Source organism: Hyperolius riggenbachi, chromosome 1, assembly GCF_040937935.1.
Source record: "Hyperolius riggenbachi isolate aHypRig1 chromosome 1, aHypRig1.pri, whole genome shotgun sequence".
In the NCBI taxonomy this organism is placed as follows: Eukaryota; Metazoa; Chordata; class Amphibia; order Anura; family Hyperoliidae; genus Hyperolius; species Hyperolius riggenbachi.
The window spans coordinates 583,733,516-583,746,399 of record NC_090646.1 but is presented as its reverse complement, the minus strand read 5'-3'; the positions used below and the strand labels follow the sequence as shown (position 1 = coordinate 583,746,399).

Here is a 12,884-nt window from a genome sequence, read left to right as displayed (position 1 = left end):
AATTGAGGGAGGGCCCTTCGGGGCCCCTCTGGCCCAAGGGCCTCGATGCGGTGGCTACCTCTGCAACCCCTATTGCTACTCCCCTGAGTAATTTATATTTACAACAATCTTCTAATCTTCTTCAGCCACTGCCGGCCACAAGGGGGAGCTCCGGGTGCAATTACTTCAGACAGACCATCTTCTAGTTCGGCTGTAGGAAAGCTGCCGCCTGCGACTCCTCCTCTCCGTCTGATCTGTTTGCGAGGGGGAGGTAGGAGGGGAGGATTTTATACAGTGTGGAGGCTATTGTGATGCGCGAGGCGGGGAGGGGTTATGCAAATTATCTACTGTGCCGCGCAAGATGGGGAGGGGTTATGCAAATTAACTATTGTGCCGCTCGTCGTGGGGAGGGGTTATGCAAAATAGCTGGTGTGACGTATCTTTATAAAATGTATATACATATACACACATATTTTGGGAGCGAATCGTGTACGGGGATTGGGAAACAACGTGAATTCTCTTCCACGCACGCTCTAGTTCTTCTAACCAAAAACATGGCCGCCTTCCCCCGTTGCAGCGACAGTATCGTGCGGCGCTGGTCACATGGTGCGCTGTCACTTCCGGCCCTCCCTCTTGGCTTCTATCTTCCTCCTCGCGTGTGTGCGCGCCCGGTGCCGCGGCTTCCCGGAGGCTTTTAACCCGCTATTCTGTCCACACAGGACTGCCTACCGGCTGCGGAAGGTGAGGCGGGAGCGGTGCTGCGGGGAGGACACGGGTTGGCTGCTGTTCTGCGCTCGTATCTCCGCTGCAGTCAGGCGGCCTGGCGTCTATTCTCCGCGTGTGTCGCCCACCGGACTGACCTGTCAGCTCTGCAGCCTGTCTGCGTGTTCTGTGCACGCAGCTGGTGCCTGCTCGGGGAGTTCATAGCGTGGGGCGCATCCTGCTCATACTGCCTGCCTGGCTACATATACCTCACAGCTAACTACTCTGCTGCATCCCACTTGTGTGCTGCTGGTTTCACTATTGTTACTGATTGCCTAAGCTACCCTATCCTCCTATCGATGCCTAACTCTAACCTACCCTATTCTGTGCCTGAATATACCCATCCCGAGCCTAAACTACTCTGTGTGGTTGAAACTGCACGCCACCCATCCCATGCCTCTCCTATTCTGTGCATAAAACTACCCTCCACCTGTCCGGTGCCTAACTCTAACCTACCCCTATTCTGTGCCTAAAACTACCTCCACACATCCTCTGTGTAATGCTGGCCTCCCCTCTGCTCTTCTGAGGCACATCAAAAATCTATTTTTTTTCACTCATCTGGAGCTCCTTCCAGCCCTGAGCAGCAGTCTCAAGCCCTGGCAGCAGCTCCAGTGGTCCTGTGTCCCTGCTGGCTGCCTGCCGTGGCGGCGACCCACCGGAGGGGGTCAGTTCTTCAGCATCTGCGCGGTCATTAGTGCCCTTGCGTCCACGTCATCTGGTGCGTACAGCGCCTGCGCAGTAGTTGTGTCCGCAGCGGGAACACAGAACTGCTGGAGCTGCGGCCAGGGACTGAGACTGCTGCTCGGGGCTGGAAGAAGCCCCAGGTGAGTAAAAAAAAAAAAAATTTTCCAGGTCGTCTCAGAATTCTTTTAACACTAATTTTTCATCCCCTTCTGCCTAACACTAACCTCCTATAGAAAGCATATTTTGCAACCTATCAGAATTTGCAATCACACACAAACGTACTATCCTATGTGTTGAACCAGCCTATGAACATAGGTAAGAGGTTTGTGTTAGGCATTTGGGGGAGGCCCTAGTGTTATGTCTGGTACACACAATGCAATTTCCTGTCAAGATAGATAGGTCAAATTGAATGTTTCTGACAGATCTGATTGAGTTTTCCAATTACTTGTATACTAAATTGATGGTAGATCAGACCCGTTGGAATAAATTGGTTCAACCTGTCTTATGGTTAATTGCATGGTGTGTACCATTAGGCACAACAAGGGGGAAGGTTAGTGTCAGGCACCAGAAGCAGTAGGTTAGAGTTAGGCATTAGAGTTGTATAGGTGCCCTCTAATGATACAATCATTTTCTGTCCAATCTTACCAGATCTATGTAGTACAAGGCTAAAGTGAGTGACTATTCTTTGGATACTTTGGGTTGTTTATCAAAAGAAGTGATAAGATTTGACAATAAACATTTTCTCATTCATGTGCACCTTTAGTAAGGGGTCACTAACCACCTGTCTTCAGATCAGTGCCAAGCTGTGGGTGTGCTAGGTCAGGAGCAGCGACCTATGTGCAGCAGGCATGGGAAGAAACAATGGGTCAGCTTGGTTTTGAGTACAGCAGCCATGTGACGTGTTGACAAAGGTTTGAAAGAAACAATGGAAATGTTACAGTGCCTCAGGGGGACTGGTCGCTGGCGGGTCGCTAATGCCAGGTTACAGGCACCAAGTGAAATATCCCATTGGCTATTTAAACAGTCTGCTTCATAGAATGGACATGTTGGTTGATCCTGTTCAGACATATGTTCAGTGTGTTGCAGTGACAGATTATATGGTCCTGACCTGCACAATATTTCTTGGCACTAGACAGATGTCGGACTAGTCATAGAAGGCATGCTATCTATATGACTGATGCAGCCAATGTTTTGTGAACAAGGAGGTCCTGCTATGGATGGTGACATTAGAATCATTGGCATCGTCCACAGCATGAACCCATTGTTGTGTATGTATACATTGTTATTTACCAGCACTTCAGGAACTTTCTCTTTTATACTTACCTGGGGCTTCCTCCAGCCCCATACGCGCTGATCGATCCCACGCCGCCATCCTCCTCTGCCCGCAGCTACGAGATCCGGCTTCCCGCTGTTCCGTCAATCGGAGCCAGTCTAAGCGTAGCAGAAGTGCGCTCTTTGCATATCTCTGCAGCAGTGTATGGAGATATACGTAGAGGGCGCACTTCTCCTGCGTAGCTGGCTCCGATGACGTCAGTGACGGGAGCCGGTTCTCATAGTTGCAGACAGCGGAGGACTGCGGCGTGGGATCGTTCAGCGTGTATGGGGCTGGAGGAAGCCCCACGTATGTAACTTTTTTTTCATCTAGGGTACATCTCTGGTTCTCTTTAACCACTTCAGTCTACAGTGTTGTCACTTGATGCATCCGAGCGACTTTCACCTCCCATTCATTCGCCAATAACTTTATCGCTACTTATCACACTGAAATTATCTTTATCTTGTTTTTTCCGCCACCATTTAGGCTTTCTTTGGGTGATCCATTTTGCTAAGAATTTTTTTTATTCTAAATCTGTTTTAACAGGAAGATTAAGAAGTGGAAAAAACATTATTTCTCAGTTTTTGGCCTTTATAGTTTGAAATTAATACATACTACCGTAATTAAAACCCATGTATTTTATTTGCTCATTTGTCCCGGTTATTACACCGTTTAAAGTATGTCCTCTATCACAATTTATGGCGCCAATATTTTATTTGGAAATAAAGGTGCATTTTTTTCAATTTGCATCCATCGCTATTTACAAGCTTATATTTTAAAAAATTATAGTAATATACTTTCTTGACATGCATATTCAAGAAGTTCAGACCCTTAGGTAACTATTTATGATTTTGTTTTTTTAATTGTAATTTTTTTTTTTATTCAAAATTTTATTTGCGTAATTTTTGGTGTGGGAGGTAAACCGTTAATTTTAAATGTAATATTATGTGTTTATTTAACCACCTTAGCGGTATGGACGAGCTCAGCTCATCCATTACCGCCGCGGTGGATAACTCAGCCCTTGGTGGGTCTTTTTTTTTTTTACAAATTAAAAAAAAAAAAACTCACGCAGCTAGCACTTTGCTAGCTGCGTGTTTAATTCGATCGCCACTGCTATGCGCCGCAAAAGAGGGGTCCCCCAAGACCCTCAGTGCAGCCTGGCTAATCACAGCCAGGCTGGGCTATGGGTTGGATCGGGACTCCCCATGACGTCATTCCGATCATCGCCATGGCGACGAGGGAAGCCCTAAGTTCAGAGCGGGATTTCCTGTTGGGTATGATTGCTGGCGGCGATCGGAGGGATGTACGGGATAGTGCAGGGAGGGGGGAATCATGTAGCTAGCGCTAGTTACATGATAAAAAATAGGTTTAAAAAAAACCCACCCGCGGCCGAGCGCCGCAAAAGAAATAGAACGCCAGGGTGGTTAATAAAAATGCATGTGGCTGTAGTTTTATTACTTGGCCACAGTCAAAAAGTCCTGCGAACGCTCTTGCTTCCAGGAAGCATTAGGAGGACAGGACATTTTTTTTTTTTTTTCAGAAATACTGCAGCCTCTGATAAGAGGCCAACGGTTTTTCTGCTGGGGACTTAGATCAATGAATAGGAACGTTGTTCCCATTTATTGATCTCGGGGCTAACTGAAGGCGGCGGGAGGCGCAGCAGTAAAGCCTATCTGGATTGACATATCTGTCCAGATAGGCTTAAAGAGAACCCGAGGTGGGTTTGAAGAATATTATCTGCATACAGCGGCTGGATCTGCCTATACAGCCCAGCCTCTGTTGCTATCCCAAACCCCCCTAAGGTCCCCCTGCACTCTGCAATCCCTCATAAATCACAGCCACGCTGCTGACAAACAGCTTGTCAGAGCTGGCTGTGTTTATCTCTATAGTGTCAGTCTGCTGCTCTCCCCGCCTCCTGCAGAACTCCGGTCCCCGCCTGCATCCCTTCCCTCCCTGCTGATTGGAGGGAAGGGACGGGGGCTGGGACCGGAGCTATGTAGGAGGCGGGGGAGCAGCTGAGATTGACACTACAGATGTAAACACAGCCTCACAGCACGGCTGTGATTTATGAGGGATTGCAGAGTGCAGGGGGACCTTAGTGGGGTTTGGAATAGCAACAGAGGCTGGGCTGTATAGGCAGATCCAGCCTCTGTATGCAGATAACATTCTTTAAACACACCTCGGGTTCTCTTTAAGTGGTTAAGCCAATTCTCCATAGCAACAGGAAGAATTTTCATTGGCTCACCATGAACCAATGAGTATTCTCACTATTGCTAAGGATTCCTATTGGTCTTTTGCAGCCTAATGGGGATCCCATGCTTTTTCCGTGTTTGCAGGGGTGGCAATGATTTGCGTAGCCCGGGGCAGACGCCTCCGCCAGCCCTGGGTTATCGCAGACTTGCAAGTAAGTGGGGTCTGCCTACTGGAACAAATCCCATGGATCCGTTGCAGAGTGACAAGTGTGAATGGCTCCTAGGGTATATTAACTATCCGTTTAACAGTGATTGGAGAATGGATAAAGGCAGTCCCCTACAAATGCAGTTCAGCGCACATCCTTCTATGTATATAAAATATGACACAAGTCCCAGTTCAAATGTCCATATATCGGTGCTGCACGTTCTTATCAATATAACACCAGTATTGAGCGCACTCACCAGATTCAATTTGACCGCTATTAGACTGGTCAAAACAGCACAAGCCTCCAGGTTACCCCAGTGCCTCAGGTCCTGGTCCCATTAGTGTCCAGCATGCTTCAAATTCATTTGCTCAGATTGCTTTCCATGTACCTCAAACAAGAGCCTCTCATAGCATAATACAGTTAAAAACCTTTAAGACTTTATTAAAAATATGCACTCACATGTCACCATAGTGTTGAGGGCACAGAGTTTTTGTTACGGATTCTCCCCTGTTGCCAAGCCGGGCTAGATGATAATCCTCCGTTACAGCGTTTCCTGGCCACCGCTACCTAGTTCCTGGTGCGTCCACTTCCCTGCTCGCTCGACTAGTTTCGTCACTCCCTTGTGACTCATCAGGAGCATGGGGATTGGACGCTATACCAGGATATTTAAATGAGCCAGTCTCCTATGGGGCGCCGCTCTCTAAGCTTTTGATTGGCTCCCTCCCGCTTACCTCACGGTCCGCCTCTCTTGTGGGCTTAACCTATATCGCCGTTTACTATTCCCAGCCTACCCAACGTCATCCTCAGATCAAAATCCTATTGGCCAGTATGCCATCTGTTTAAATCTCCCATCCATCGTAACTATATACACGGCGGAAAGTCCGTTCACATGCTTTGATAAATACAACATCCACAATACATCATTATTTAAAACTTTAAAAACAACGCCAATACATCATATAACAAAAAAATCAGATTGCCTCATAGTATTGGTGGGTTATTCCTGTATACTAGTTGACTAATATAACGTTAGATTCACATATGCGGGCATTAGCATTCCCCCTTTCCATATACCCACTATCCAATCCAACATATATTCACATTTACAGATGGTAACATTGCCCCTTCATGAGCGGCAATTACTCACATATACAATTCTTGTTTCAGGTGATTCCCCATATACAGCCTATTACAGGTATCAGGTACCCCCCCTCCCCAAAAAAACCAGACACATGCCACACCACTAACCACTAATTGTCTGCAATAAAGCAGTTTAAGTCCAGCTCAATATTATGACCCCCTGATTTCATACACCCCATACCATACATCCATTTGGTTTCTCTCATGGAAATCTGTCTAACTTTATGACAACCTCTCCAACTGTACTTCATTTTTTCCAACCCACAAAAGAAAAGATGTTTGGGGTCACATTTATGATATTTACTAAAATGCTTAGAGACAGTGTGTCCACTGAAGCCTCTCTTTATATTTCTTATGTGCTCTTGTACTCTAGCCTTCACTGTCCTGGTGGTCCTACCTATGTATTGCTTTCCACAACTACACCACAACATGTAAACCACCCCCACACTGTTACAGGTAATGTTCTGCATAATATTAAAGTTACGTCCATTACTAAATGAGGTTACCTCCATTTTCCTGATGCCATTAGCTTCCTCACACGCTTGGCATCCCCTACAGGGAAAGAAACCACTCTGATTCCAGAATGGCAAGTTCCCCCGCGGGGGACCCTCCACGAGGCTGGGTGCCAAGATTTGTTTCAAATTGGGGGCCTTCCTATATACAAACCTGGGGTGTTCAGGCAGAACGCCCCTTAGTGTCTTATCCTGCTGCAGTATACCCCAATGTTTCTTGAAGATGTGCTCTATTTGTCTATGCTGAATGGAGAACTCAGTAATGAATGGGATCTCTTCCCCTCTCCTCCTATATACCCTTTCCCCCTTAAAGTATCTCTATCCCTTTTTCCTACTTCTATAACATCTTTATATAGTGCTACCTCAGTGTAACCTTTTTCAGTGAACCTCTCTACCAATTTCTGTGTTTGTTCCATATAGTCTTCTAGTCGTGTACAGTTCCTTCGTATCCGGGTGAACTGTCCCCTAGGTATTGCTTTTAGCCACTGGGGGTGGTGACAACTCTTAGAGACACTGAAGCGGAAAAAAAAAATATGATATAGTGAATTGGTTGTGTACTATGAATAATTACTAGAAGATTAGCAGCAAAGAAAATATTCTCATACTTATATTTTCAGGTATATAGTGTTTTTTCTAACATTGCATCATTTTATATTATGTGCAGATTACACAACACTCAGCATTCAAAATGAGTCTTTCAGAGCAGTCTGTGAAGTAATGACCTCTCCTCTAGCAGAGAAAAAGTAAACAGATTGCTTAGTTGAGATAATAAAAGTCAGATAACAGCCCTCTCCACCACTAAAGGCCCATACACACGTCGGATTTCCGCGAACGACGGGTCGTTTGAACGTCCCAACGTCCCGTCGTTCGCCCACTAAATTGGGCGTGTGTACAGGCTGTCCGCTTGATAAGGGCGAGTTTGAGCGATCCGCCGGGCGGATCGCTCAAACTTACCCTTATTAAGTGGACAGCCTGTACACAAGCCCAATTTAGCGGACGAACGACGGGACATTCAAACGACCCGTCCGCGGAAATCCGACGTATGTATGGGCCTTAAGACTTAGGGTGGGTACACACGTCAGATAAAAGTCTTTGGAAAATGAAAGATCAGACCAATTTTACCCCCTTTCATGTAGTATGAGAGCCATACTCTACACAGTCTATTCTATGGAGCTGAACTCCCCATCAGATAAAAATCTTTGCAAGATGCTGCACACAAAGATGCTGTACACATGCAACAGATCAGTATCTGCAAAAGATCTGTTCCTGCAAAAGATCCGTTCCTGCAAAATGCGTTCATAGTCTATGATATCTGCAGCTCTCATACACACCTTGTTTCACGGACAATTATCTGTGGATCAGATCCACCAGGTTGGATCTTCAGATCGGCAGATAATTGTCTGATCTGCAGATGAATGTCCATTAAACAAGGTGTGTATGAGGATCTGCAGATGTCATAGACTATGAATGCATTTTGCAGGAATGGATCTTTTGCAGGGATTGATCTTTTGCAGATACTGATCTGTTGCATGTGTACAGCATCTTTGTGTCCAGCATCTTGCAAAGATTTTTATCTGATGGGGAGTTCAGCTCCATAGAATAGACTGTAGAGTATGGCTCTCATACTACATGAAAGGGGGTAAAATTGGTCTGTGATCTTTCATTTTCCAAAGACTTTTATCTAACGTGTGTACCCACCTTAAGTCGGAGAGTTAATGGCTTGTTTGCATAGAGATAACTGGAGTTTCTTAAAGAGACACTGAAGCGAAAAAAAAAATGATGATATGATTTGTATGTGTAGCACAGCTAAGAAATAAGACATTAAGATCAGATACATCAGTGTAATTGTTTCCAGTACAGGAAGAGTTGAGAAACTCCAGTTGTTATCTCTATGCAAACAAGCCATTAAGCTCTCCGACTAAAGTCCCATACACACGTCGGATTTTTGCAAACGACCCGTCGTTTGAACGTCCTGTCCAGTTGTTCGCACGCGGAATCAGACGTGTGTACGGACTATCGTTCGCGTGATAAGACTGGTTTTCCAGCGATCCGCCCGGCGGATCGCTGGAAACCAGTCTCATCACCCTAATGATCGTCTGTACACACGTCGGACTTGACGTGCGAACGACTGAACGACGGAACGTTCAAACTACGGGTCGTTCGCAAAAATCCGACGTGTATGGGCCTTTAGGGCTCTTTTCCACTATGAAATGCGATAGCGATCGCAATCGCGTTTCAATTTCCACCATGTGATTGCGATTGAGCTACTATACTCATTATAGTCCAGCTCAATCGCATACAAAACGCGGCAGGACAACGATTGCGCTTTGACCAAAATCGCATCGCAATCGGATCGCACTAATGGAAATTGCTGCTGCAGTTTCCATTAGTTTAATGTACCTTGCGATTTGCGATCAGAAGCAAATCGCAGGCTAGTGGAAAAAGGCCCTAAGTTAGTCCCGGAGAGGGCTGTTATCTGACTTTTATTATCTCAACTGTTCCTGGACTATTTACTTTTCCTCTGCTAGAGGAGAGGTCATTACTTCAGACTGCTCTGAAAGACTCATTTTGAATGCTGAGTGTTGTGTAATCTGCACATATTAGAGAATGATGCAATGTTAGAAAAAACACTATACCTGAAAATAAAAGTATGAGAATATTTTCTTTGCTCCTAATCTTCTAGTAATTATTCATAGTACACAACCAATTCACTATATCATATATTTTTTTTCGCTTCAGTGTCTCTTTAACTCTTCCTGTACTGGAAACAATTAGACTGATGTATCTGATCTTAATGTTTTATTGCTTAGCTGTACTACACATACAAATCATATCATAATTTTTTTTTTCGCTTCAGTATCTCTTTAAGTGATAAATATCCATTCCTATCTGTGCTCTTAAAGAGGAACTGTAACGACAAAACGTCCCCTGGGGGTACTCACCTCGGGTGGGGGAAGCCTCCGGATCCTAATGAGGCTTCCCACGCCATCCTCCGTCCCTCAGGGGTCTCGCTGCAGCCCTCCGTGCAGCTGTGACGTCAATATTTACCTTCCCGACTCCTGCGCAGGTGCTCTGACGGCTGTCTGCTCCGAAGTAGGCTGAAATACCCGATCGCCGTCGGGTCTGCTCTACTGCGCAGGTGCAAGTTTCCGGCGCCTGCGCAGTAGAGCGGACCCGACGGAGATCGGGTATTTCCGTCTATTTCCGAGCCGAAAGCAGCCACAGCGCCCCCGCTGGAGCCAGCAAAGGTAAATATTGAAGCTACAGTCGGGTCTGTCGACGGCTGTTCGGAGGGCTGCAGCGAGACCCCCGTGGGACAGAGGACGGCGTGAGAAGCCTCATTAGGATCCGGAGGCTTCCCCCACCCGAGGTGAGTACCCCCCAGGGGAGGTTTTTGATGTTACAGAGTCTCTTTAAAATATGTTCTAGTGATCAATCTTTCTCCTTCCTTCTCAATCTCTATATCCAAAAAATGTATTTTTCCCACAATCCTTCAGGGCAAGGTGAGACGTCGCTCCTCCCAGACGCAGGAACAGACAGCACTTCCCCTATAAAAGAATCACATGGTCAGTACACCCTCAGTGCTGTTTGTTCCTGCGTCCAGGCAGGTCGGCATCTCCCCTAGGAGTGGGACCTGTGTGCTGGGCTGCAGGTTACATTCTTTAGGGTAGGCTGAGACTGCGGTACTGAGGCAGTCTAGCCTATCATTCCACGCTGGACTATGTGGAATATGCCTACCTTTCCTTTCCGTCAGGGGAGGCAAGAGTAGAGGGCGTGGAGGCCTTTCTTTCAGGCTTTCAGCGGGAGCGAGACTCGGAGGCATGGCGGCCAGCGGCTCTGCGGACAGCGTGGTGGATTGACGCGCAGGAGCATGGATTATTGCGACCTTCCGGTCGTATGGGGTTCCGCATGCGTAGTTTCCGGCGGGTTTTTGTCCTATCACTCTCCACTGTCTGTGAAATATTTATATGATTGTGATTCAAAAATTCTATAAACTTATGTAAACCTTCATCATCCCCATTCCAAATTATAAATAGGTCATCAATAAACCTTTTCCATGTGTGAATATTATTACCTAACCTAGAATTCTTCAAAATTTCCTCCTCCCATCTCCCCATGAAAATATTCACTAGTGATGGTGCAAACCCACGCCCCCATGGCACCCCCCCTAATCTGTACAAAAAATCCCCCCCCCCCCCTCGATACCAAAAATAATTTCTCCTGAGAGCAAAAATCAATAACTCCAATATAAACTCAATTTGTCTTTGGTCCATCGCTGGCTGGTGCGGTATGTTGGTGTAGAGACTGGCTACATCTGCTGTAACCAATATACTGTTTACATTGATACTTACTTCCTCCATTACCTGCAACATGTGTCTGGTGTCCCTAATAACCTGTGGCAATGCTTGTACCAGAGGCTGTAAGAAAAAATCCAGGTACTTTCCCAACCTATGTGTAATGGACCCAATCCCACTTATTATGGGTCGTCCTGGAGGGGTGGTGGTGCTCTTATGAATTTTGGGCACTTGATATATAATGGGTATCCTGGGTGCTGTTGGTATAAGATATTCAAATTCTTTATCATCCAGGATCCCCAAATCGAGCCCCTTTCTCAGGATTTTCCTGAGTTCCTCTTTGTATTGTTTAGTTGGGTCCCCTTTTAATTTATCATGTTTCCCTATCTCCCACCAACCTATCCAATTCCATTCTATACTGATCCACGCTGAGCACCACCACCCCTCCTCCTTTGTCAGCTGGTCTCACTACCAGCTTCTTGTGTTCCAGCATTTCCCTGGCTATTTTAGTCACATTTTCTGTTTTCTTCACCTCCAGTTTTTCTAAGTCCCTTTCTACTAGTTTCTTAAAAACCTCAACACAATTTCCACTACTGTTATCCTGGGGGTTAAATATTTATCTATTTCTCATACTCTGTCACCGGGTTTATCCTATTCGTAGGACCTTCTTTATTCAGAAAGTGTTTTTTTTTTAATATATTTAAAGAGTAACTGTTAGCCCCCAAAGTGAAATTTAAATCTGTACAGCAATGTTTTATCTAGTATTAAAGTGATCAAAAAAGGCAATGCGTTCTGCAAAAATCAATATAATTTTGCTACTATGTAGCCTTTTGCCCACGCTAACGACGCAAAGCCGCATATCAGATACTGATGACGAGCATGCAGAGCATGCCTATGTTTGCCCTCCCCCCCCCCCCCCCCCTCCCCCCCCCCAGGACCAGGTGCCGATCTATTTGCACCACAAACAGCTGACCGCTCTGACACGGAGAGAGAGCGGCAGCACTTCCAGCGGGAGCACCGCAGAGCAGCCGCCGCCGAGTCACATGTGAGAGAATCACATGTGAGAGATGCACGGCGGCGGCTGCTCTGCTCTGTACATTGCTGTACAGATTTAAATTTCACTTTGGGGGCTAACAGTTACTCTTTAAGGTTCTGCTATACTTCTGAAGGTCAATATATGTTTGAAATTTGTTAATGGACTTACTGGGGGCATGTTTTAGTCCTCTGTCCAGGAGTTTCAATTCCTGTTTAGTTAGGTCAGACCCACTTATATTAAATATCCCCTCCCCTATAGGTTTGTTCTTCTCTTGTACCCTATATCCTGCTCGTACCCCCCTTCTGGGCCTCTTTTGGGGGGGGGGGATACAGGTTGTTGGATTCAGCAACTATCTGTTAATTGCCTGGTTGTCATGTTTGTTTATGGGCCTCAGAACTTTTGAATCAAATGAAAACCTGGGTGTCGTCAAATAAAAATGCACTATGCTGTTGTCAGTTCAGGTTACCTGACAGAATTTGTGAGTTTTTAAAATGTCCAGGTAAAGATTAGGTTAGAACAATATTGTTTGATGATAAATGGTGTTTAAGGCCCCTCTGTCAACAGTTGGCATTGACTGTGTGTTCCCTGGAGTAAATTGACTCTCTAAAGCATTTGCTTTAACTGAGGAAGTCACACTTACTAGAAACTAAACATGTTCTAATACAATAGTGTCCAGCTAAAGCTGAATACTCACTGCAGCGACAAGGAAGATGGATCCAGCAACGTCTCCCTGACGAGCGTTCCATCTTCCGGCTCATATGTGTGG

At 45.8% G+C, this 12,884-nt stretch overlaps 1 protein-coding gene across 1 annotated transcript in view; it reads left to right on the top strand.

Annotated features, from left to right (window-relative positions):
- Positions 1–594: 594 nt before the first annotated feature.
- BTF3 (basic transcription factor 3) overlaps positions 595–12,884 on the top strand; it is a 32,427-nt gene continuing 20,137 nt past the window's right edge. Inside the window, exon 1 of the mRNA XM_068271709.1 lies at positions 595–720. The gene's annotated coding sequence lies outside the window, so the exon portion shown is untranslated. The remainder of the gene's footprint in view (positions 721–12,884) is intronic.